This window comes from Oreochromis niloticus, linkage group LG7, assembly GCF_001858045.2.
Source record: "Oreochromis niloticus isolate F11D_XX linkage group LG7, O_niloticus_UMD_NMBU, whole genome shotgun sequence".
NCBI lineage: Eukaryota > Metazoa > Chordata > Actinopteri > Cichliformes > Cichlidae > Oreochromis > Oreochromis niloticus.
Genome location: NC_031972.2, coordinates 23,929,931 through 23,957,719, shown reverse-complemented (window position 1 = coordinate 23,957,719; position 27,789 = coordinate 23,929,931). Strand labels below are relative to the sequence as shown.

Sequence of the window (27,789 nt, the reverse complement as noted above, 5' to 3'; positions counted from 1 at the left end):
AATGCCTTAAACCTCCATCCTTTCTGATCGCGAAGTGGACCGGCTTTGATTGCTTAAAGACTTTTGATTATTTAGAAATCGAGTGAGAAATGACCACATTGCTCTATTTTTTGACCTCAGCAAACACTCTGTCACACGCACACATTGGAACCCACTTAACAAATGTAAAGCAAGAATTACTACAGTATGGGTAAGTTAATAACTGGAACCTGGATCTGTTGTAGAAAGGCTAACATCCTGTTTAGACCAACCTACCTACAGTGCTGTGAACAAGCATTTGTCCTCTTCCTGATTTCTTAGTTTTCAGCACATTTGTTGCATTTAAAATGTTTCTGAACATGAAGCTAATTTTAATATTAGACAAAGATTAACCCAAGTAAATATAAAATCCAGTTTTTAATTGAGGACCTCATTTTAAGTGAAAAAAAAAAATTATCTAAACCTACCTGGCTCTGTGTGAAAAAGAGATTGCCCTCTAACCCTAATAACTGGTTGTGCCACCCTTGGCAGCAAGAACTGCAATCGATTACTGGCAATGAGAGTTTCACATCACTTTGGAGGACTTTTCACCCACTCTTCTTTGCATAATTTTTTTAATTCAGCCACACTGTATTTGTCTGATTTGAACATTTAGTTGATCTAAAACATGTGAGTGTGGCAAATATACAAAAAACTAAGAAATTAAAATGGGCCAAGTACTCTTTTACAACACAGTAGATCATGCAACACATATAAGGTGATCGTGATGCTTGTAGGTTGTCATTAATATCACTTGCAGTGTTTAAATAAGAGTTCATATGAAAGTACATGTGACTGAGTTATGCACTGAACCCAAAATTCATTGCGTACCCACTGTCAAATACCCAGGATTGTGATATCTCTAGCAGGTAAGTTAATAAACAAATGTGTCATAACAGCATTTTTTTTTTTTTGATTTTCTATGGCCAAAAATACAATTTTTTTCCTTGACCACCAGACTGTCATGAGCACAACACAAGCTCCACTTGTATTTTTTGCCTACGCACTTTCAAACTTAGCTTTGCAGCTGGGCTGTGCTCTGTCAGACAAGTATCTTATTACCTTCTAGCACGCTGGTTTCATCCAGGGGACGTGAGTTGAAAAAAACCCTATGACTGCCATCTCCTTGACATCCAGCATGGAGAAAGAGAAGCATTAGGAATGAAGACAGAACAGTAACAGCCGGGGTATGAAATAAATTAGTTCAAACACTGACATGCATGGAAATGCTGCTGGTGTGAGTCTGGACGTGTGGCTGTGTCACAGAACCCCATTTTATTCCCATGCCAGAAGTATTGCTGGAGTTTGATCTTTGACCCTATTTCCCGGGCTACAGCCGTGTCAAATTGCAAAGCAAGAAAACTCCCTCTGCTCCTCATTTTGTCCAATTCATCTATCCATTCTTCAGGACTGAAGTTGGGCTTTCTTTTGATATGATCTCAGCTATGCGGGTTTGAGTGTCTGGCGGTGGAGGTATCAGCTGACTCACAGCGGGGCTGTCATTTCTATGCAGCAGTATTATTGCTATGAATACAGTGCAGCTCCCCTTTTCCTTCTCTAATGAAACGGTACGTATCCCGAAAGTTCAAGTTTTTCCACAGGTGCTGCACTCATACGCATACATGCACACAGCAACATCCCACATTGTCTTCCCTCCTTGTTATACTTCTCTTTCCTCAGATAACCTTTCAATGTTGTCAAAATAACGGCTCATCACCACGAGGTGCTGGTTGTATTTTTCACAGCTGTGAGCTATGGGGGTTTCTAAATAAAAAACTGAATTCTTAGTTCTTAAGTGACCTTTTCTTTGCTAATGCTGCACTCTAACTCTCAAAGTGTTTGTAAGCTGGAAGGTGAAATAGTTTCGTGCATGAAAATGAACCAACAAAAGTCTGAAGCCTTTAATGCTCGACTTGTTTTGACAGATAAGGAGTTGTTTTGCTTTTATTATGCAGATGTACATTTCAGGTTCCAGATTACTTTGTACCATGTATCATGATTACCAGACAACTGTGGCTGCCATATGCATCACAGCTTAGCCAAGGAAAAAAGGAAACAATATTTAAGCTAAAGTAATTGATTGTTGGAAAAAAAAAAGGAACTTATAAACAAAAGAAGCAAAAGCTTCAAGGTGACAGAGCCTGTGGGTGCTGCACCAAATGCAGTCTAACAAAGTTCCAACCTGCTCTCTAAATCATAAAAGAAAATATAAGTAAAACTGCCGGCTCAAACCAAACAAAGCAGCAACACCCCTGCTCCCGGTGTATCTAACAGATCAGGAATGTGCTGTTCTTGTTTTTGTAGTGCCTGCTTAAGGCATTCACAAACGAAATCAGCAGAATGAAAGTTACAATGAGACATTTCTCTCAGTGGTGTTCAACAACAACAGGCACAGAGGTGGGTTGCTCACATTAAATCAGCCATCGAGTAATGTCCTTGTTACCCTTTAATAAGGCCATAGATGTAAGACAAGTATACTGACTGGTGGGCTGAAACAAGCTTCCCTCCTATGGGTAACGATAGAGGCCTACGTAGCAGGCAGTGACAGAGTAGACTCATATGATGACAACATTAAGAGTCGAAGTTGGTGGTGAGTTTGGCCGATCTCTTTATAACTTTCTAGACTACTGTAGATGTGCAATCCTACATTAAAGAAGTATAAGACTTGCTGTTAGCCATCTTTCCTAGTTGTTGCCAAAATCCTATTTAAGCCATGGCTGGAAAGGCTGTGGCTGTGATGAATGTGATTCGGGGAGAGGCAACTCTGCTATTTAGGTGGCCTCTGCTAGACCATGGCTTTCATCAGGTTCTCTTTCCTCCCGAATGTTTATGGACCATCTCTTGTCCCATCATGAATTGTTTCTAGAGCACACTGTGCTACGTCTCATGGCTGAGTGCTGCATGCTTCCAGTTGTTCAACTGCATCATAATTGGAAGCAGTGTGTTCATCACACATCGCTTTGAAGCCGACAACTGGTCACTTGTGGGCATTCCCGGCTTCAGGTCCTGAGGTGAGCTGCTAAATTATTTACTATCAATCAACAATACTCTTTGCTCTTATTGGTAGTTACCAGGAATTTGAAAAAAAGTTTATGTAAGGTTCCGCCTAGTTCTGTGGTATTTAGTCACCCCATTGCTGCAAATGGTTTCCAGTGTGTATGTAGCTTTAGTGTTGATGTTCAGACCTTTCATATTGTGCTTGCAAGCATCTTTGTAGTGCAGCTGGAGGTGGACAAAAAGGCTTTTGCTGGAGGGTATTTGCACAGAGAACATTGTTTGGTATACAGCCATTTTCCATATAGTGTACGTGGCCAAACGAACACAGTCTGTGTAGTCTGAGCAGCATTGTGAGAAGAACATCCTGTGCAAAGACCCGACACTTTTTTACTTTCTAGCCTGTTGCGATGATTGCAGTCTGCTTGTCAGCGTTAACCTAATTCCCATGGACCCAACGAGAAAGGCAGACTGTGGCATGAAAACACTAACGTGAGACTGATGGTAGCTTTCCGGTGGGATCCAAGAATCCCTCCAGAAGTAGCCCCTGGTGCCACACGCTACACCACTGGAGCACAGTGGATTATCACGGGTTAACTGCTGCTTCCCTTATTGTGTTGACGCTGTGAGGCAAAGCTGGAGTGTCCTCTCCAGGCTGTGAGCCAGGGCAAGCTCATATGGAGAAGCAGTTCTACCCCGAGTAACAGGTTCCCTCTCTCCGCACTGCTGATGGGTGTAAAGGAATGGCGAGGGCGGATATAGTTTGACAGCCTCTGGGACTCCAGATGTCTGTTTTTCTTTAGGGTTAATTCTCAACATAAGATTTCAAAACAAAGACATACTGCCAAATATGAATACCGTAGACAATGACAATCTTCACTTGACAATGGTGGTCTTGACTGAAACACTGTTGAACATTTTGTGTGGAACAAGCATGAACCTTCTTTGTCTTGGCATTCGTTGAACTGGTATTTAATTTTTTAAGGTTCCCTCTAGCAACATATCCCAAAACCCTTTTTTTCCACATGGTGCTTTTATGTTGAATATTTTGAGTTTAAAAAGCAAGGAAAATCCATCATTTCCCTTGCCGACAGGAACCTACATTTCATTTACTGTAGATGCCTGCGTGATGAATACCAGTTGGCACAAGCTCTCTGCATGTGTTCTCATGTAGCTAAACCCTCAGCCCTATAAATTACATACAAGATCCATAAATACACTCACATATATTCCTACAGCTTATTTGAACTTGGAGCCGACAGAGACGGCGTCTCCCGTATGCTGTACGAGCCTATAAAACCTATAAACGGGACTAAAAAGAGAAGGCACAAAGAAGTCATTTTAACTGTCACACATTAAAATTTGACTGACTGAAATCCACTCACACACTCTGAGACCCACACTTAAAAGTTTGAGATTATTTCTGGCCGAAAGCTTCACATGTTGACAGTTGGGGAGGTCTGTCAAGCAATCAAGTGTGTGTGTGCTTGTTTATATGCATATCTATATGTGTGACTGCACATATTTCTTTCCTATTGTGGCATACTGGATGAATGCCACAGCAGGGGCACTGGGCCGGCGTTATTCAATCCCTCTGTCTGTGGGCTTTGGCTGGGTGCCATGCCACATTACCGCCCACGGAGGGAGAAACTTCAAAGAAGGTTTGCGGGCTTTTTCCCTGAGTGGAGCCACTGAATCTTATGCCTGTTAAAATAAAACTCCAGTTACAGGGGCATGTCCTAATTGGTTCCAAAAGCCATCAGTTGTTTATCTTAAAACCTTGCCTGCTGATTATTTTTACTACATGCACTCTGTGTGAATCCCCCTCCAGGGCTCACATAAAATATGCCATTCGGTGGATCATTTTGTCCAGCGTTCATAAGAAGTCTACAGGACTCTGACAGCTGTGGAAAGACTGATACCTTTGTAATGCGGTGTCTTGTTGTAGAGCTGTTCTCCACGCAAGAACAAATCATACAGACATAAACAGACGTCTGGACACACAAAACATTTCATGGTTTAATCTTTTCTGCTGCACTTTTTGCTTTTAATGAAATGCATATCCTCTCAAAAGGGCAGGTTTTTTTATTCCCTCTGGTCTTCAAAACAAACGCAGAATGATATTAAAGAAGGCAAACATGAACTTCACCTTTTCTGCAGACAAAAGATTTATTGAAACGTTACATTAAAACCACAGCTTTAGGTACAGCGCTCGTATAGCGAAATGTTTGTTTAATTCGGCATACAGAAAATAAAGAGAGGGTAAAGTTCTAACCCCAGGTGCTGTTTGAAACAAAATTACTTGATTGTGAAAAGTTTTATGATAGTTGCTCTGTGACATCTTACATAAGTCCAAAAGATGGATTTTTACTGTTTATAGCACTGCAACACTGGCGAGAATGACCCAGCTTTTCATCGTCTTTACTTTCATTTGTTCAGGGGATTCTTTCTCTTTTAATTCATTATTTATTGATTTTTTTTGTTGCCCACAATATGGAATAAAGACAAAAAAAGAACAGTTGCACTGCATGTGGTTCTTCCCTTTCCACTGACATGGCAAACATCAATAGAAAAGTCCTACAGCTAGCAAGCAGGTGGCTGTAAGCTGGTGTGTGGTGTGTCGAAGTGTCCATGAGCAGGAGGATGGAGCTCAAATTGCTCCCTAAGAGGAAGCTACCGCCTTGCATAGTTGCTGTGCATTTTAAAGTGTTTTTCCACAGCAACTTTAAAGATGTTTGCTGTGTGCTATTTATTTATATGTGGTTACAGATGAAAGTAAGTTTCAGAAACCTATAAGGGGATAATTTTAAGTATTTTTTAAAACTAGCCTATAAAAACTCTACCTTTTGGTGGTTGTCTGTGGTCATTGGGGGGGTGGAGGCTGTTGCAGGCAGGTGAGCGATGCCTAATCAGAAGCAGGTAGAGAAAACCAAACTTGGTCCACAGGTACAGATGTGCGATACCTTACATTTCCTTTCCAATCCAGTACCAAGCAAACCCAGTCTGGTGTCCCTGATATCAAAAGTGATGCACGCGCTTGTGTTGTACAAAAATGAAATTCATTCAGGAAAAAGTACAAGTTTCATACTCCAGGCATCTTGTGACAGTTTTTGGAGAATCAACAAAACAAATACCCAGGACAAACTGATGGAGCTTTACCGGAGTGCATGCTACATCCTTTTTTTTTTTTTAGCTTTATCTATGCATGCAGCATCTCAATATGTCATATCCACATTAAGAAGAGCAGAGGGAGTGACTGGCTTGGTGTTTTATACAGTGCTATGTTAAAAGGTTTTCTTTTTTTAAATCAAGCATCCAGTTCACTAGATTCTTGATAGTGGACGGCTTATGCACTCCATGTTGGAAGTTATTTCCTGCACATAGATGTGAAGAATGTGAATTAGTTGTTTTATAAATAATCTTTCCAAATCTTTTCAAAACAAGCCCATCTCAGTTCGATCTCAGTTGTCGGTTTGTGCAGAAGGAAGTCGTTTAATATGGGTAAAATGTTCAACAGCGCTAATCGTTCACTGTTACTTACAAGATGGTCTTGGTAACCAATAGGTCACTCCGCCCTATGTGTACGGCTCGGGAGTCGTTAAATTACATTATATCAGTGTCTCTGACGGTTACCTCCAGCACTGCTGCCCTTCAGATCAATTCCCTCTATTACCGAGTCTCCTTCAATCTCACCATTCTTCCCTCTTTCACCGCTCCATATTTAACAAGATTGAACAAATGGCACCCTCCATTAACCAGGCATGTCTAGGTCACTTAGCGTTGAAGATCTAGGAGAGAGGTGTACCATTTTTAAACCTCCCTTCTTTTGCCCCTCTGTCTCTTTCACTGTCACTCCTTTCCTCTCCTGCACAGCTTCGGCCAGCAGACGAGGCTTGTGTCTCAGCTCTCTGTCGAACCAGCTGTCTTTAAGCCGTGGATTAAATGAATCACTTACCAGCCGCATTTTAATCCCTGCTGTCACACTCTTGCTCTCTCTTTCACACACACACACACACTTTGTTGCTTCATGTGGGTCCATTAAATTGAATTATACTTGAATTATATCTCAAAGTTAGATATATGTAATTAAACACTGACATTCATCTGTGAGCAGATACATGGTGTTAAAGTAAGCCCATCCATCAGAACGTATTCTTACAACATGTCAGCCATGTGTTCCATTATAAGCACATTAGATGGAAGTACTTGTCTAATGAAGTGATTGAGTGCTTCAGCAAGCCGGGGTGTGTGCCATCTGCTTGCTACATAGTTGCTTCGAATCCCACAGATGAATTTTAGTGCATTTGTCTTTACCACTTCGGTCAGTTGCAGTGAGTGTAGTGCCGAAGCAATGTTTTTATTTTAAGAAAAATGCCAAATATTTTCTGGTTTTATTTTCTTTAATTTATGGATTTAAAGGTTTTTGTGTATATAAGGAAGTGCAAGACTTTAAAAAGTACAACAAAACAGATAAATCAATGAACTGCAGTCCTAAAGCAACATAGGGGAAAACGGTAATATTGTATTACATACTATGACAATGTGTACATGAAGGCAGCATATGACATCATCACAGTTCTTCCCTATTGTACTTTGAATAAATATTTTCTTGCTAAGACAGTAGCTAAACATCACACACTTACTCGCTGCAATGCTGCTGCCAGCGCTGGCTACCACAGTGTTTCTGGTGCCCTCGTTACTTTTTCGTTTCTTTCTATATTTGTTTTAACTCTGTGCTCTGTTTTTGGGGGTTTTTTTTACTCCTTCAGTATGAGCTTTTGAATGTACCATCTTGCAATGTTCTTGATTTTCTGTGATGTCCCAAGGATATTACCTTTCTAAACCCAGCATTTGGTGTGGAGGAATATAAGGTGGAAAGAAAAAGAAGGCAAGATAGCTCTGTAAAGACATCTCTGCTGGAGGAAATCATCTGGAGGTCTTTGCAGCTTCCTGTTCATCTGCCACATTAAGAGTAGCCAGCTCTGCTGCACCACGGGGCCGTCTATCCTTGCTTGCCCCTTATATTCTACCGATTGTACTTTATGTCTGGTAGATTTCGCAGATGACCCATCCCAGTGGGGATCACAGATGTGAGGCCCGTTTGGCTATGATGTGCTTTAAAAGAAAACTTTGACTCCTAACTTGAAACACTTGAGTTGAGGATTCAGTTCTGAGAAGGCCTCTCACCTCATTGTTCTCTGTAAATCACCAGAACAGCTGTGAATGTGGCATACGTCCATTGATTCCTGTATGCTAAGATTTGTGGACATGCCACCACGTAGTTAGTTTAACTCGTGATTTCTTATAGTATGCATTTGCTATGGACAAACTACAGCATGTATTGTTGTTCACAAGGCAGAGAGGGTAACCATCCAGTTGCTGCTCTTAACTGAAAATATGCTTGTGGGCAGAACCAAGAAATCAACAAGAAAGTGCTTGGCTGACCCTTTCCACCCAGGAAGATGGCTTCCTGGGTGGAAAGGGTCAGTTTCTCAAACCACCCTCAGAAGAATGATACTGTTCTTTCTCAGCCAACAATATCTATTTTTTCTTCTGCTTATCACAGAGGCATCAGCTTAAGCACAGAAGCCCAGACCACTCTCTCCCAGCCACCTCTTCAGGCTCATCCAGGAGAGCACTGAGGTGTTATCAAGCCAGCTGAGAGAGATAATCTATCCTATCCTGGGGCTTCTTCTCATAGTATGTGGCCCAAACACCTAATCTAGGATGTGCCCTGGAGGCATCCTTGACATATGCTCGGACCATCTTAACTGGCTCCTTTCGATGTTGTATACCGAGACTGTAACCCAATGTTCTATGATTTAAACATCCATCCATCCATCCATCCATCCATTTATCCATCCATCAACTCAGCAGTCTAAGCAGAGAAGCGCAGACCTCCCACTTCCAATCTACTTCCTCTAGCTCTTTTGCAGGGAACATCATTCCCAAGCCAGCCAAGAAATGTAATTTCTCCATCATGCCTGATTGAAAGAGTCAAATTAAAACCAGCTTTGCAAGCATGCTGAAAGTTGTGACATTATATCATTTCTGTACGCTTATAATTGGAGGCTGAAATGAGTACCGGAGATGTGACAACAGTGATCGGTGACAAAATTAACAGTTTACACTGATTACATTGGTTTTTGTTGCATGCACATATTTTTTTTAGTCTGAATGAGAATTTCATCTCAGCAGATAAGCTTAATGTTGTGTTTGCATGTGTTAATGCATTCAATCAGGAAAAGTGGGGAATATGTCGTGCATTTGTCTTCTGTTCACAAAGACGGAGATCCATCATTTGTTCAGTGCATTAGCTGGTGTGAATTGCATTGTTCTCAGTTCTTCACATTCAAAAACGAACTGTCAGCAAGGCACCAGTTCAGCTTAGTAGATGCCATTTTCAAGACGCTAAGAAATGTTTGATGGTATACAGTTAAATAAATAAAAAGGACATTGAGCTGAGGGCGTGCATGGGAGGGAGTGAAGGCTACGTAAGAGTATGCAGTGATGAATTTTTGGATTTGAGTCCTTTTTGGAAACGTCAGTGCAGAAGTCAACAGTATTTTACAACACTGGTCCATATGCTTTCATTTTAATGCGTAAATGTTGGATAGACCTTTAAAACATGTTAGCAACCATGTTAAGCAAAGTCTTTTCAGTGGGGCAGTAGCTGGTCTGAACATAATGTGGCTAGCACAACACACACAGGTAATTGCCTCCCACCTCTGTTTTCCATTTAACTCACTGGAAGGAAGCGAGAGCGTTGTACTGACCGCTGCACTGTTAGTGATTATCTGTTCTCTGGTGACCACTTTTAAAGGGACATAAAAGCTCCTATGTATCATCTCTGATGCCTGCATTTTATTAGATAATGACTGCAATATATCAAATTCGGACTGTGAGAGCACCACTACCATAAGCACTGTGTATGTGCCCTCTGTTTACAATCAGCCTTCTCTACAAAGTCACCCCAGTCTAGTCTTCTGTTAATGTGGGTAAGCACACTTGAAGAAAATACCCTACTATGGAAATCATATGGTTTTTATGTAAATTCATAGTATAGTAGGAGGCAATGTTTTATTTGTTTTCCTTATGCACTGTTACTACATATACCACTCATCCTGTGACAGCTGGGATAGGTTCTAGTCCACCTGCAACCCTGATTGGATAAGCCGACGAAAATTGATGGATGGATCTCTATGTAGGAAAGTGCTCATGCATTTACATAAGAAGTGAAAACAACAGCCAGAAGCATGTGCCAGCTCACTCAATTGAGCAAAACTATGCATGTCATCTGAAATTTTTAATTAAGTGCAAAATTATTCCCAAGTAACTTCAGTAAAAGCTGCAGATGTTGGTATTATGGAGTTAGTGACAAACTAAACACAAAATTTGGGAGGAAGAGGGAAAAATGGACTAACCGTCCCTACAATATGAGTTTTGTTTTTCTAAAAGAAAAATTTTGCATTAAAGATGAGGATCTATCTCTTGCGTTTGGCACAGAAAGATAAAAAAGAAAAAGATCGAAACTTTTTACAAGTTCAATGCAAAGAGTGAATGCAGACACTTGGCAGGCAGCAACAAAAGCAAATATTAACCTAAAACTTACAGGTAATGATGCATACTTACACATGAGAGAGAACTACAACCACATGTTAACCACTGCAGCCCTGTGCTCTCCAGAATTACTGCATTAAAACCCCAAATCACAACAGAAATACTAGTTCATGGGATACAAATCACCTAAAGACTGTCAGTTCTTAAATGTGTGTCCAGCTGTAGTACTTGTAAATAAATATTTGAAAATCATTTTGTATTGCATGGATGTGACAGGTACCTTTAGAAAGAACAAGTGTTTTTGAACCTAAAAAGGAGCAAAATGTTTACAGTCAAGTTGAATATGTTTTGGTCTTTAAGTCTGATGATTATCATCCTATTAATCAACTCAGTATTTAAGGGGTTATGTTAGAATCACACCAGATTTGTTTTCTAAATGAATCCCTCAGTCCATAACCCCCCTCCACTGTGTTTGGACTTTGTCACTGCCAGAAATGCTTTCCCCTCAATCTGTTGCCCACAGGCTGTGTTACTTCTTTTATTCTATTTCCCCCACATTTTACACCAAATGGTTTTTTTAATGTTACTTTATCTACAACGCAAAACCTTTCACACACTGCATTCCTCACCAAGTTCCTCACCATGAAACCTTTTACTCATGGGAGACGTTTGGAGAAAAAAGGATTTTCTGAGAGGTAGCTTCAGTAAGTTCTGTTAAAGTTTTGGAGATCAGGTTAAAGAGATTTTGAACTTGACTGTTGTTGTTATTTATTTGCTACACTACAATTTTGGACTACTAAACAAGATTAGTGGGTTAGGGAGGTATCTTCAGCCTAAAAACCAGAGTTTTGAATGGCCTGTTTTCTGTTTTTTTTTAACCTGGTGAGATCACAATGCTAACTCTGTGTGAAGTTTGCATGTTCTCGTTCTTGCGGGGGTTCTCTCCTGGTACTCCAACTTCCTCCCACAGTCCAAAGACATGCAGTTAGTGGGGTTAGGTTAATTAGTGATTCTAAATTGCCCATAGGTGTCGATGTGAGTGTGGATGGTTGTTTGTCTCTCTGTGTTAGCCCTGCATCTATCCAGGGTATACCCTGCCTCTGGCAGCTGGAATAGGCTCCAGCACCCCCATGACCCTGAAGTGGATAAGTGGAAGAAGATTTTTTGGACATGTTCCAAGTGCAAAATAGATTTTCAGTTGAGGGCATGTGTTTTACATCTGACACTTGCTGAGATTGTTGTTAGTAATATTGCTAATATAAACAGGAATGTCACAGTAGTGAAAACATCCACTACTGTCACAAAGATTTACTTGTTTTAAATATGTGATGCAGACCTGTGAAAAACTAATAATACCCCTACTGCCTCCAAAGGAGTTAAGAGGTTAAGTATCAGGCGCTGCCTGTCAAATGCACTTGATTAATTGATCATCTGCAACTGTGACCATTTTTATAAAAGAAGAAATTTTGGTAGTTTGGAGTTTTGGAGCTTTCAGGTAAACGAAACTGAAAAAAGCAGAAGGGTCAGACTTAAGTGTTAAAGTTCATGACAGTACAGTTAGAAGAAGACTAAACAAGAGCGACTTGTTTGAGAGGGTTGCCTGAGAAAAAGCCTCTTCTCTCTAAAAAAAAAGAACATGGCAGCACGATTCAGGGTTGCACAGCTGCGTCTGTAAAAACCCACAAGAGTTTTGGAACAATGTCCTTTTGACATATAAGATCAAAGTGGAGGTTTGGCTGTAAGTCACTGTTGCTTGGCAAAAACAAAAGACAGCATATCAGCACTAACTGTCATGCACGGTGGTGGAGAGGTGATGAATTTGGCTTGCTTTGCAGCCACAGCACCTGGGCACCTTGAGTCTACCATGAACTCCTCTGTATATCAAAGAATTCCAGTCAAATGAAGCTGAAGTTTGACCAAAACTGAGTCATCCAGCAGCAAATCTGCATCAGTGAACTGAAATCATGTTGTAAAAAAGAGTCATAGAGATAAGGATTACTTTATGTTATTGCTACTAAAACTGTTTCAACAGCCTACTGAATTACTGGGTGTTTTCCACAGGGCTGCATAGAGTCCTGTGGAAACTCTCTTTCACAAATGTATATAAAATGCTAATATATAGGATTTTGTTTGGGCTCAAGCTGCCAAATCTGTTGTGTAAATTAGAAAAACTATTAGTCTTTTGGAGTATTACAGACAACATTGTGTTATAGAAATAATAATAATGTAATCTGGGCAAAAAAAAAAAATCATGTCATTCATTATGGGACAGTGTCAGACCTCAGTACAATCCCACTCTGTCCACTTCTTAAGTATAACCTTTAAAGGTATCAGATTTAAAGTTTAAGAGCCGTTAATCTGCGGCTGTCACCTGAGATAAAAACAGCAGCACTGAAAGAGCACTGAAAGCTAAAATGAATATAATCACTTATGTATTTATATACTTAATGAATAAATGTATATTCACTTAATGATTTTCTGCCAGCATTCCTCTCTCCTTATATGTATCACCAGTTCTGCTTTTTACTATAATGATTTTTAACAGTCTTTATATTTCTTCACCCGTTGACGACTGAAAAACGACAAACAACAAATGACGCAAGTGCTGCCTTTGTGTGAACACACACAGCCTGAAGCAGGAAGCCTGGTTTAGCACAGTTAACAACCACCAGCTAACACCTAAAAAAAACAAACAAAAAAAAAAACCCAACAACACAAAACGTCTGGCTACTTTAAACCTCCCTATTAGTTGGTGCACATCTTAGGAAAGATGGATAGATGAATAGCACCCCACCCCACTTTCAACAGCTGCAAAAATGTTCTTTCAAAAGTGCTATTTGATTTTAATCTAAGTCAACAGCTCAACACCTTTTTAAAATGGGCCAGCAAAACATCATAGGAGAGACTCACCATTTCTGAGCAAACAAGTGATGTAAAGGTGCAGAAAGACAGATTATGTCCAGACTCAAGTTTTGTTGGCTGTTCCAAGTTTATGTGAAGTTTAATACGTCTCCAAGGCAGCTTCCACATCACCATTTCAGATGCTAGAAACGGACAATTTTCTGTGTATTTCTGTCAATCCACGATGCCCTTCAACATCTAAACCTTACTGACTGCACTCTCCAAAAAAATAATATACCCCATCCTTTCTAAAAAGTTAAGAAATGGAAAATATTCGGCAGGGTCCTTGTAGAGAAAATACAGCAGGTCATATGTGACTGAGTCTGTAGTTTTATATGATATTCTGCCTTTGTTAAAAACAAAGTACTTCCACGTAATGTGTGGCTGCAAGTACCGTCAAGACATGAAGTTCTTTCGAAATACATCTTTCAGTATTAAAAGCTGTATTAAACACAGATTAAACCGATTTTAAATATTAAATTTAATTATGCCCTCTTCTCTCTCTTTTTTTTAAACTACCCTAATTTCGTGTTATCCACAGTGAAGAAGAGATAATAATGTTGAGGATAGAATAAAGACAGTCTGTGATCGTTGCAGCAACTAGATTAAAAAATAGAAGAATAAAAAAATAGACTGCTACTGCTGATAAAACTGGGATCTTATATCTATTATTATATCCTGTCAGTTCACATCAGCTAAACCGGAGCCATTTCTCTTATGCAGATAAAATTGCCTTGCCAATATACCCACTGTGTCTTGACCAAGGCTGAGTGCTTCTCCATCTTGCTCGCAGTCTTTCTTGAGCTTGCGCGTATACCTCAAGACAATGAATGGAAGGTCGGTTTCAATCTCCTGCTGATCTCTTTCACCTTCACACCTTTTGTGTTCCATTTTGCCTCCCATTCAGTTTCAGTCTTTGTCTTGTGTAGAGGCCAGCAGCAGGACTGGCTGGAAACTGAAATGGAAATTGATTAAAGCAGTGGGAAATGTTGCAATAATTGATTTTTATTTTTTTTGGGGGGGGGGGGGTCCTTTGGAGGCATAAAACACAGAGCAGCAAACATATGCCCACGATATCATCACTTTAAAAAGATGTGATCAAGGTGTCAAGCCGCTGTCCATTTACACATCCAGCAGACAAAGGCCTGCATTGGCATTCACGTGCTGCTGTTTTTCTTTTCAGGCTACGAGGTGAATGTAAATCAAATATTCACTATTTTCGTTTCCAGTGGGTTTATCGCCTTTTTTTAAGCCAACTCTCATTACACATAGCAGTTTGATTTAGTGTTGATGTCAATTTCATTCTTAAAAAAAAACAAACAAAAAAATCAAATGAACACAAGAACATCAGTAATATTAAGCAGTTCAAAGTCTGGGCACTACAGGCCCTCAAACCATTTTTAATTATTCTTTTTGCAAAGGGTCTTCTAAAATATACATACCATTTCATTATGAGAAAAATTATGCTACTCTTAATAAGTCTGCAATCCTTATCCTTTTGGACATCATGTGTACACAAACTGTTGGAACATCTTGGATTAAGGATGACGTGCTAGTCAACATATGCTGCTAATGAGTGCACACGCAGGGCTTCACAGTTTCAGTTTCCCACTCAATATGCTCTCTCACACCCTCAAGCTAGCTACATAAGAACTATTCAGAAGGTTTTTCTTTTACATATATATATATATATAATGCGTTCATTCACATGTGTGTATATTTCTTCATTGTTGCCCGTTTTTTTCTCTGTCAGATACAAAAGTGGTGCAAGGGTAACAAAAAACTAGAAAAGCTGTATAATGCATTGAGAGCACAGCAGCATGTTGAAATGTTATTCCTAGTATCAAACTAAAAATGGGAATATTTTCACAAACATACAAAAAACAAATCTCAATTTCAACATTTGATTTGTTGTCTGCTTTCAGTTATAGAGTTTGCACCGATGCAAAATCTGTAAGTGTTACGTGCCAGTTCCAGTTTTCTGAGAACTGTAACAGCGAATAGAAGCAAAAATCAGCTTTTCTTCTATGCGGAATTGAAAAAATAATAAAGAAATGATAATAAAAACAATAATTTCATAATTAAAAAGATTATTACACTTTAAAATTTCCCCAAACTGTACCAGAGTATAACTGAAAATCACATGCTCTGCTACTGGAACCAGATGTAAATAATTAAAACCAAATGCCATATTTTACCTAACCAAACAACAGCAGGTGCAACAGATTTAGATAACAAAATAAATGCCTTACATCATTCCCAGTATTTTTGTAACTTCACCAAATAACAGGAGATTGACCCTTTTCTCTTTTTCACTCATCTCCATAATTTTCGAAGTAACTGCTTTGATCTTTTGCTCATACCGAGGCTGCTGGCTTGTGGCTGGCTCTGAGCTCTGGATAGCATTAGCTTTAGCATACTTTACTTTCTTAGCTTCTTTAAACTGTCTATCCAGCTGGGTGTGTGATTTACTTTTGTGAACTTTGTGTCTTCACTCACAGCTTACTATATGTAAGCATGTAGCTAACATATGTGTGTGCCTCTGACTATTTGTCTGCACCACTGTCTACATGTTGGTTCATAAATAGACCACCCGGTCATCGATCCCGGCCAAGTATGCTGGAAATCAACCAATTCGAGTCCACGCCCAGTCGGTGCATTTCTATTCAGTTTCATACAGGGTTAACATTACCTCAGTATTCTGTTTAATTAACATTTTTCACAGCCTTTCACCTTTTTGAAAATAGAGCTGTATGTTAAGGATTACTTAGAAGGTGACAACAGGAAAAATGACATCTGCTGCTGTTACAGCAGAACTAATGATGGTCATTATGGAATGAAAGTTTCCCAAGAGATAAGTGCAAAGGATATTTGTATTTTAATAAATAAAAGCCAAGCTTGTATCAGCTCCATATATTTAAACATTTAAGGCCTTGTAAGCTGTTGACCTTTAGTCTTTTTTTTTCCTCATGTGGCTTTGAAGTAAAACGACCTTCATTCAGAGCAGCAAAATACCAGATAAATCTCCATTAGAGTTAAAGCAGCACATTTCAATACAGTCAAATAACCTGAGCAAGGACCAAGAGCAAAATCAACGTGCAGTGATGACAATATGACAACTACAGGAAATAGCATCACCATATGTGGTGCATTGTGTCCACAAATAGCTAGCTCATCTTGCCATTAATCACAGTCAAACCATTTGCAAGCTTAGTGGTGAGTGTAACATTATACTTTAAGTAGTGTTAAAAAAAAAATACACAACATGTAGTAGGCCTCCTAGATAAAAATAGTACTGTGGTCTCCAGTGAGGTAACTAGTGGTGACTAATGTGGCTGAACCTGTAGCTGCTGCCTGTGAAAAACACAAGGCAGACATTACCATCATTTTTAGTGGTCATGTTATTGTCCTGTATATTTTTGCATGAACATTTTCTTTGCAACTACATTCCTCAGCCTCTTGTTCTGTTATTGTGTGTGTATGTGTTTATTTTTGATGTGTGTATCTAAACCCTTTACATACAAACAGGTTCAAAAGTCGAGTCAAATGTTATTTAGTGAGACAACTGTACCTTTTTTTTAAAGAAAATTATTAGAAAAAGTTACTATTCAGAACCCACAAAAACACGGGTAGAACATGCAAATTCCACACAGAAAGAGCCTGGCCTGATGGTGGAATTGAACTCGGGACCTTCTTGCGATGAGGCAAGCAACCATGCCACCATGCTGCCCTTCTATTTGTCAAGCACTAAAAATTACTTTCTGCTTCGCAGTGCTTTGAAGGGTTGTATAAATTCTAATAAGCCTAGAAAGTTTAGCCATATCCAAAATTTAAACATATTAATGATAGACATGAACCAAAATACAACAAAGAAAAAACATAAAAGTAAGAAGCCACAGACTATAAGAATTTACTCAGTATTAAAATAAATGTCAAATCAAAACAGGAATCAAAAACTTCAGACAGGAGCAACAGAAAAACCTGAAACAAGAGCCAAACTCAAAAATATTAACTTAATAATCTAAATTCAAAAGCATGACCAATCCCAGGGAACATAACACAAAATAGTTTGAGGCATAGTTTTAAAAAAAAAGAGTTGTTCTAGTATTGTGGTTTTTAACTATACGAGAAGTTATGAAGCACAAAATCAGTTGACATTAGAGCTCACACGTATAAACAACTGGAGTTACGAACGGATGTCTGAGCCTACTCTGGAAACGTCTCTTTAAATGGAAACATTTCTGTAGTCATATAAATGTTAAAATGAGACGTGAGTACAAACTGTGTATTAACTGTGTGTTTTCTGTGTGAAAAGAAACTTCCAGGCCATTCAGCCAAATATTGTTGATATACTTTTTTTAGATGTGTTCTTGGTGCTGGACTCCAAACTGCACACAAATATCAATCTCTAATGCAGTGGAACAAGTTTTAAGGATGTACTTAAAAACCATAGAAGAAGTGCTTAACTACCTTGGCTGACATTCATCCACAAATTGTTAAAGCAGTTATTCTCTCGTCTACTGATCAAATTGGATCCCTTGGATGTGTCCAGTAGAGTATAAAAAATGGCCACTGCAGGCAAGAGGAGGGACTGTGAAAGCTTGTAAAAATAAATTCCATCTATTGCATATCATCTGTGGTGGAGTGCACAAACCCATGAGGATGACACTGAAGTGTTAAAAGAAAGATGGGTATCAGTATTTCACCATGTTACAGTCGGACACAAATGGCCATGAACAGACACTAACACAGATGGGCTCATGAGCCCCTTGATGAGAGAAGTAAGCTCTGTTTAAGGTCAGGATTTGAAACACAAGTTCAAAATCTAATGGGGCAAAGTCCACAAGACATTTAGAGCAAGACCAGTTGGTGTTGAGAAGGACTGTGCTGGCAGCAGAAGCTCTCTCCTCTGTGTCAGATTTCACTGAGGCATGGGCATGAGAGCGAATCAAACACATTTCATTGCTCTACAATGGAGACCATTCAGATCATAAATAATGTTTCAGGTAGTCACGTCATCACAAACAGATAATAAAAACACCAGAAGTGCTCAAATCATCCGTTTTCACTTTAAAATCTATTTGAGAGGCTTTCAGGGACAATAATAAGTAATTAAGTGAAAGAGAGAGGCTATGCAGTGAAAACTTGTATATGATTTAATTTAAATAAAGCAACATTTCTATCCCTCCATCCACCCATCTATTTTCTGCTGCTTAACCTGGTCCAGTGGGTGGGAGGGTGGAGGCTGCTCCGAGGCCAGCTGAGAGATATAATCTCTGCAACGTGTCCTGGGTCTGCCCCAGGGCCTCCTCTCAGTAGGACATGTCTGAAACACCTCACTTAAGAGGAGCCCAGGAGGCATCCTAATCAGATGCCTGAACCACCCTAACTGGGTCCTTCAATGTAAAGGAGTAGCAGCTCCGTTCTGAGTCGAGCCAACTTTCAGAGGAAGCTCATTTCCACTACTTGCTTCTGTGATCTCATTCTTTCGGTCACTACCAACAACTTTAGGCCATATGTGAGGGTAGGAATGCAGATCATGTGGTAAACTGACAGCTTCACTCTTGCACTCAGCTTTCTGTTCACCACAGAAAAAAGTTACAGCACACGCATCAGCACTGAAACCATAGCAACCTGTCTGTCTAGCAATGCAGAAAACATCCTCTAGTGGGTCTTGTTCTCACTGTCAGGCACAGTGGAGCTCGACTGGAGTTGGCAGGTCCACCGCCGGTGCCCTGTGCTCTTCACAGATGAGAGCTGGTTCACCCCGAGCACATGTAACAGACCTGTAAAGGTCTGGAGAAGCCATGGAGAACATTATGATGCCTATAACATCGTTCAGCATGACCGGTTTTTTGGTGGATCAGTGATGGTTTGGGGAGGCATATCCACAGAGTGACACACAGGTAACGGCACCCTGACAGCCAATAGATAGGGATGAAATCCTTGGGCCCATTATCAGAGTCTACACTGGTGCCGTCGGCTGGGCTTCTCTTGGTACACTACAATTCCGGCTTCATGTGGCAAAAGTATCCAGGTAGTTCTTGGAGGATGAAAGAATTGATCCAGTTGACCGACCCCCACACTCACCTGGCCTAAGTCCACTAGAACACCTCAATATATATATATGGGCAAATTTTATGACTTGACTACTTGTGAACATCATCATGTACACTGGGGTTCACACTGAAAGGGCTGTAGGGCATTGTAGTCATTTGCTTTGTGATGTAAGCATTAATGGCGTCCCACAAGGATTGGGTTTGTTTTATATTTTTTTCAAATTTAACAAAAACTGAGAAATCTGCAGTATTTTTATAAAATCTTTAAGTTTCTGGTATAAATGTTGCTTAGTCAGTGTACCTTTTGGAAGAAGGAATTTCACAGTTACACTCTCGCTATAATTTTGTCTTGAATCTAGACTTTAATGATGGTTTTAATTTTTTATTATTTTACTTTATTTATCATTTCATTTATTTCACAGATTTCTATAAACCACTTAATTCCACACTGCGGGTGGATTGTTTTACGCGTTTCGGATTTAGCAGCAGGTTTATAGATGTGATTTATTTTGTTTGATACAGACATTAACAGCTGTGTTTCCTTCCCAGAAGGCACGTACTGAAGTTTTACAATTGTAAGAGAGGAATGCAGTTTCTTAACTCTTTTATTTATGCCACTTGCTGACATGCTGGCTAATTTTTGTATGAATAAAGTCCAATAGTGTACTATAGTACAGTAGTAGTAGTAGTATAGTCACCATTGTCACTGTCACAGTTTGGCAGTGTGACAGGCAGGATGTGGACCCAAATGCAGGGCTCAGGAGGCAAAACAAACTCGTAAACTAAAGGGCAGTTTATTTTCAGTTCTCGTCAACAAAAAATACAAAACAAAGACGTCAGCAGAGCCTGCGCAAATAATGCAGAGGACATGAAGGACATGGGGAGACTGACACATTTTATACAAATACAAGACAACGAGAGGATGGGTAACAGGTGGAAACACAGCTGGGGATAATTATTGAGGACGAGGCAGGGGAAGAAGAACTAAATACAAAGCACACAAAATGAAAGACTAACAAAATAAAACAGGAAGTTATAGAACACAGGAACAGAACTGCAATCTTGACACAGAGAAGACAGGAGGGCAGGATTAATAAAACACAAGGACCCAAAAATACAGTCTACAAAAAGCTACAAACTCAAAAACACAATCAAAAAACATCATTCAAAGAACATATGGAAATCATAAGGACACTCTTAACTAAGAGGTTTCTTCCTGTTAAAAAGAAGTTTTTCTTTCCCACTGTCACCAAGTGTTTGCTCATAGGGAGTCGACTCATTTTTAGGGTTTTTCTAATATTGGAAGGTCTTTACTAGAAGGCTTACAAAATCAAGGGCTATGAGGCAACTGACTGGCAATTGGTGCTATTTAAACAAAACTGAATGAAATTGAAATTAATTGAATTTTGTAATGCTAGCCAGAGCTCAGCTTCCCATCTTTGTTTGAAATGTGGACTAATGTGGTATTGTGAGCGTCTCTAAATGTGCCTCTTCTGTAGCCATAGAACATAAACTCACAAAATCACTGTGCATTGTTTACAACATAGAACAATACACAGTATTATAATATGGGAACAACTTCCAGTTAGCACTGAATTTGTGTTTATACCAGCATTTTCAACTTTTTTGTAAATCTTTTTTATGCACATATTGGAAAATTAATTATTGCTACAGATCTTAAAATATTTTTAAACATTCATTCATTTGAATTTATTAATAACAATGATAAAAATGTTTACAGCTATACTTTTCGTTTTAAGGCGGTAAATACCCTGTTTTGTTTCCACGGGCAGGTTGCTATGTGGTGCTTTGGTTCGTCAGTGTTCTAAAACATGCTTGACCTTGTTAGTAATTATTCCTTCATCCTCGGCCTCTGTTGTGTCTAACATGTGCGGGTTGAGGCAATGTGTCTTCTTCAGCTCCAGTCCTTTCAAAATAAAGCATGTGCATATTAATCTTCACTTGGAAAGTGAAGAAATCTCCTGAAGATAATAAATCATGTTAAATGCCTCATTTTGCTACTAATTGAAGTTGCTTAACTTTTGCTTAAAAATTAAATTCTTTCCAAAACATTTCTTCATTGAGCCAATTTTTTTAAACCTGACAGTGATAATATGACCATTTATGGGAATATGAGCGACTTTCTACTTACAGTGAGTGAGGACCAGTGAACAAGAGTTTATATTTACACCACACAGAGTTCATCAACTTTGGCTTGTAAGAAGGTCGAGCCAGTCATCAACAGACGGAGCCCCTTCGGGTTTAAAGTGATGCGGTCTGGCTCTTCAGCGCTGGTCTAGTTCCTCGTCTCTGCCAAAAAAATCTGGCTCTCCAAGGAAGTCCTGTTTGTGAGAATTGAGAAAACAGATGAGCAAACTGCATCACAGGAAATGGATGATGTCAAGGTTCGAGTTAATTCTCACTTTTTGCTACCAGGCAATCTAGCAGCAATGTTTTTGTTTGCTATCAAATGTGTTTCTAAGGCTGTGCAACTATCCTTCTACCTCACCTGCAATATCTCTCTGCTTCTATTTATTATATCCTGCTTTCACCTCCTCTGTTTGCACAAGGACTAAATATTTCATTTCTACAGGAAATACTGTTTGCTCAAAGTGTCTGCCACTAGTTGTGGATTTTATGAGCTCCTTAGTCCAACACACATGCTGTCATTGCCTGGCAGTTATATCATCCAAATGTAATGCTTTAAGTAAATGATTTCAGTATAAGCCTGAGATATAAAACGAAAAGCTGCCTCAACTGCTTTGGAGAGTGATAGCATCACTGTTGCTATGGCATACACTGCCCGGGTGTCGTTGAAAGAAATGGTTTAGAGAAATGTGCTTGGCTTAAAGCTTTCGATTGTTGTGCCACAAAAGGGGCAGGATTTTCTTTATAGACTTTTAGTGTAATAAGAGATATGTTTGACGACTGCCTTTTATATGCAGAACTGTGCTTATTTGTTTGGTAATCCACATATTTTTTGTGCTTTTGAGCTTTGAACTGTCACCGTTATCAAATTGCTATATGAAATTTTGAATTTCAACATTGATCTATCGATTTTCTTTTGCTTATCCAACTCAGGGTAAGGAGGTGCTGGAGTTTTTTTGTATGTTTTGGTTTGGGGTTTTTTTTTTTACCATGTATTACATTTTATAATTTACCATTTATGTATAAATGCCTATAAATTTACATTAAAAATAATGTACTAGCAGAAAATTAACAGCACATTTTGGGGTTGTTTTTTATGTATTTATTTTTTATTTTCTTCTTTGTTTGTCTGTTTGGTTGTTTTGTTTTTTTACACCTTTGATCTTTATTTTGTAAATTAGGGTGCCGTATCCTTGGTCTCCTAATTAGATCAACCTAGCGGTACATCAATGTTTCAAAACACCATGACTTTATACAGTCAAATTGCTGACCTTGAAGCTTAATTAAAAGTACTCCCTGCTAAAAAATAAAAGAAACAGGAAAAAAGGTAATATTGAGCTCCTGCCATCTTTTATGTACAGTCTATCTATTGGTGGTGTGGTGGTCAGAAATGACCTAATACTATATAAAAGGATTTACAAAAGAAGGACAGTGTGGCAGCAGTAGGTAACATACTAGATGCTGAAAGGATTGAGTAGTGTGATAATTTGCTGGGAACTAATGACTCTTTAGTCTTCAGATGGATTTCTGAACTACCTTAGTTTAGTAAAGCTATCTAAACGTAAGAAGACTGCAGTTTTCTACTAAAACTTTATAGTTAAGCATTTCCTTCAAGTGCTTCATAGAACCTTTTAACGGAGAGGAAAATAAAGGTCTTCCTGTGTCCCTGAGGCATTAAAGAAAAATGTAAACTCTAAAGTGGCCCCTGCTACTTCACTGAACGTTGAGAGACAGTGAGGTTGTGGGGTTAAGCGTCTCCCGATGACTCATTTCTTGTCAATAAGCTGTTCATCAGGGGAAAACAGGGAGGTTTTGTCAGATGGAGCAGCTCAGAAGCAGAAGGATGAAGCAGCATGAGCTTTATATAGAGGCTAAGGGGATGGATAGTGACCTTTAGTGGAATCAAGAAGTGGATTCTTCCCATCTGACAGGACGTATTATATGATGTTGGAATGATTTTAATCTGTTACAGGAGGATGGGGGAATTTATCTGAGATAAATACAGAATGCCTCTGTCTTTTTGTCTCAGTGTCCACTTTCTAGATTTTTGTGTCTGTGGGGAACATCCTTCTTATTTTCCTCAGAACATGCCACTCTACACGAAGCATTGCCCAAACAGGCAAAGAATAAAAGTGAAAATTAGAAAAAAAGATACAGAAGTAGAAAAATAGAGCAAAGCAAGAGAGGGACGCATGATACTGAACGAGAAATGACTTTTACATTTACATTGTGTTTCCTTTTTACTCCTGATAGGATTACAGTAACCAGGGTTCAGAACAGAGCAAACCAATTTTATTGCAAAGATAAGGAGGTGTGAAAGAGAACAAACATAAGCTCTGAGGATTTAATATTTACTTTAATACTTAATGATAATTTGTCTCTAAGAGAGCCTGAGAAGCACAGAAATGTGTGAATGCCTAAATGATTCAATTACAGCAGCACAAAAATGGCATCGCTGTATAATATAAACAAGTGTGGATTCAGTAAAACTACAGTGGAGTGCTTTGGAGCCATGTCAAATACTGCAGAGTGGTGTTATACACTCCAGTGACTTACTTGCTGCTTTACATTTTGTAGGATGTTTAAATGGGTGAGAAGTGGCATTATGTGTAATGCAACGGTTATTAACAGTTTTAGACCTTCCACTATAAAGCAAACGAACATCTCCTCACAGCGCCCTGTGACAGCTTGCGCAATATGTAGTATTGTTCCCATCTCACATTGTGCTATTTGAATACTTTTTGAAGCCAGCAAAGGTCAAACAATCCAGTATTTCACAATGACCAGAGAATTCGTTTTTTTATTTCGTACTCTGTGGTGATAATCATCTTGTGACCTTTCATTTTTATCTTGCAACCAGACTTTAATCTTGCAATCCAAGGTACTCTGAGTCCTAAATTCGAAAAGGAAAAGGGACTATAGCATTTCATTGCTCGCATACACACATTTCTTTTTGTTTTCAGTCTTTTGCTGGGTGTAAAAACAGAACACTGAAATGGACTTTACTGCAATCTCTTGGAGGTTTTGACATGAGTTAGAAGCGCGGCTTCACTCATGAACGTGTAAGTTTGTAATTAGTTTTAATAAAGTTTGTAACTATTTACACTGTAAAAAGTGACTACCAGATTTACAGTCAAGTCCATAGGTTTTTACATAATGATACATGTCTTTTCTTTTCTTTCAAAGTGTTGGACAAAGGTATTGGACTAAGTATTTGGGAATTGCAGCTCCTCTTACACACAGTATCACTGTTTGTTTTCTCTTGTTATTCCATGAGAAATTAAGCTGATGTAAGATATGTTTATTTCAAGTGTTGAAATGGCATTTGGTATCTTTTCACATGAATTCTCAACATGAGAATTGTGCAGATGCCAGTGAAGGAGGCTTTTAATCTGAAAAACCAAACCTGTCAGAGAGACAGCCAAAATGTTAGGGGTGAACAAATCTTAAAAAGAAGGAATGACACTGACCAGCTCAGCAATACTAAAAGGCGTGAAAGGCCACAGAAAAACCATTCACAACATCTTACTAAGTCAACAAAAAAAACTTCAGGAGGTAGGCTTACCAAAGAGCACAATAAAAAGAGATGCTGTGAATGGTAATATAGAGGTTTAACAACATGGTGCAAATGACAGGTTACACTCAAGAGCAAGAAGGCCAGATTAGACGTTGCCAAAAAACGTCTATAAGAGGCCAGCGCTATCGGGGCAAAGAAATGAGGTGTTCTTTGAAAATCAGTCACCTGATTTCAACCCAACAGAGCATGCTTTTCAGTTACTAAATTCAAAGCTGGAGCCAAGAGACCCGCAAACAAGCAGCAGCTGAAGGTGACTGATGCCCATGGGTTCATGGGTTTGACTGCAAAGGATCATCCGAGCATTAAAAACCGAGTTAATTTTATTGACCTAAAATTTGTGTCATAGTTTTCATCAACAACCATTTTATTTCTGAAAAAAATAATAAGATAACAAAAGATAATAAATAAATAAAAACTCCTGCACGAGGACAAAAACTGTGATGAAATATATTGACACTAAATAAAATATTTTGCAGCTACGCGAGCCAATCCAAAGTAATTAAGTTGTTTAGAAAGGCGGGACAAGTTTGGAAGTGATCCAATATGATGTAATATCCTTGTGCAGTAAGGTTAGAGGCACACATTAGATCTGGCCACAGAAAAACGGTGCGACTTTCCTGTTTCTCATGAAAACGTGACAAAACATCAACTTTAGGTTCAGTCTACTATAATCTTATGTAGTCAACTAAAACAAAAATAACTTAAACGTCTAAGTAATAATTAAAACTACATGAAATTTTAGCCAAAACACTAAAATAAAAAAAAATTGCTGTCAAAGTTAATACTGCTTTAAAACAGTCCTAATGTTTAAAGTTGTTTGTTAGTCCAGTTATTTTTGAGCCTCTGGAAATGAAAAACCATGAATGAAAGTGGCTCTAAGTCCTAAACAGTTACAAACAGTCCTAACAGTACTTTGGTATTATTAGTATTGATTTACCTTTAACTGTGGGAGTCTAGAGGCAAAATTATGAATCTCAGTGCATCACACTGAGGCTGTAATTTTGTAATACTCAGATTACTTCACTGGTTAGATATTGGTTTTCATTTTGGGGATGTGAATATTTGTTAATTGTGGAAAAATATACAGTCTCAGCTTGGCTGCCTGCCTGCCTATCCCACATTGATCATCACCCTTCAGTTCACCCCACTGAATGAACGGCTCTGTTGTTACTTGATTGAGTGAACTAGAATCTTGCTCTCCAACCCCCGGGCACACCTACCTCTCTCTCTGTCTCTGTGTTTTTGTTCCACTGTCTAACACTGTATCTCTCACTGATGAAGTTACAGCTGAAATCACAGCACAGCCCTCAGCTTTAACTTTTGTGTGTGGGGATTTTGTCAGACAACTTTGCAGTTATAAAATCCTTGAATGTTCACTGTTGATTACTACGGATAAAAATTGTATTTGTGACACATTCAAAAAAAAAAAGAAAGAAGAAGAAGCATCTCAAAATCACAGTTCCTCCACAGTTTGATAAATCAAGGCTTGTTTTGCTTTTGTTATATGTGCCTTGTTTTCATGGAAGATTGGAAGAAGCATTATCCCAAAGTACAACAGCAATGATATTAAAAATGCAGTCAGCCACATCCCGGAGTGGGATAAATGAGAAACTCCATGCAGGATGGCCGTGACGTTACCTGTTAGGGCTTTTGCCATTTTCACAGCATGCCTCCTGCACGCTCACCGAAGTGTAATGTACTGTACTAAACCTACAGACTCAGGCCCCGCAGTCTGCTAGGGGAGCGTTTTACTGCCACCCTGTGAAAAGCAGCGCATGATTAAAAGTGCACCGTCTTAGTGAAACAGTGAACGGTTTGTTTACAGATGAGAAATATAATTATGTTACATAATCACTATCATTATCAGTGAACGCATTGTTGTTGTTTTTTTTACAGAAGTTAGTTTTTTCCCTTTCTTTGCTGCTCTCACTAATCAGTTTGAATTCTGTGTATCATCGCTGGCTTCTTGATCTGGCGCATAAATAACAAAACATAGTGTTTTCATTTCGTGTAAATGGGAAAATTGGGAAGGTCTACTGTGCAAGCGGAATTGGTAAATTGCATTATGAAAAGGATTGACAATGACACAAGGTGATGCGCTTACCTATCTGTTTCTGTTTGCAAGCTTTTCTGTTTAATAGATTGAGTCTGTGTTCTGTTATGCATTTATTCTTTCATCTCTACTCTGTTGTTGCAGAAGTTCCTCCGTACTGCTTCATTTCTAGATTAAAACAACTCTGGCGGATCAAAGACTCTCATTAGGAGGCAGATACAAATCCCACAAAAAATGGCTATATGTCAGGAAGCCACACATTCGAAACACATTGCAGAACGAATCCAGAGGGATTTTCCAAGTTACTCAATGTGCGCTGCCCTTTCCTGCAAGTAAATCACATTTTATTTTTTTTAAGCAACAGCCCTTGAGTGCTCCTAACATAAAGTATTCTAAACGCAGCGATTTCCACATATTGTGAATATCAGCGTGAATGTATGCTTCCCCTGAGCACACGAACTATGTCCTGCCATTTGTTT

The 27,789-nt window shown here is 39.0% G+C and overlaps 1 protein-coding gene and 1 long non-coding RNA gene across 2 annotated transcripts in view; one reads left to right on the top strand and one right to left on the bottom strand.

Annotated features, from left to right (window-relative positions):
- Positions 1–27,789, top strand: part of mmp17a (matrix metallopeptidase 17a) — a 92,541-nt gene that overhangs the window by 19,664 nt on the left and 45,088 nt on the right. The gene's annotated exons all lie outside the window — the stretch shown is intronic.
- The window catches only part of LOC112847405 (uncharacterized), a 31,381-nt gene continuing 23,902 nt past the window's right edge, over positions 20,311–27,789 (bottom strand). Inside the window, exon 3 of the long non-coding RNA XR_003220944.1 lies at positions 20,311–21,874. This is a non-coding gene — a long non-coding RNA (uncharacterized LOC112847405). The remainder of the gene's footprint in view (positions 21,875–27,789) is intronic.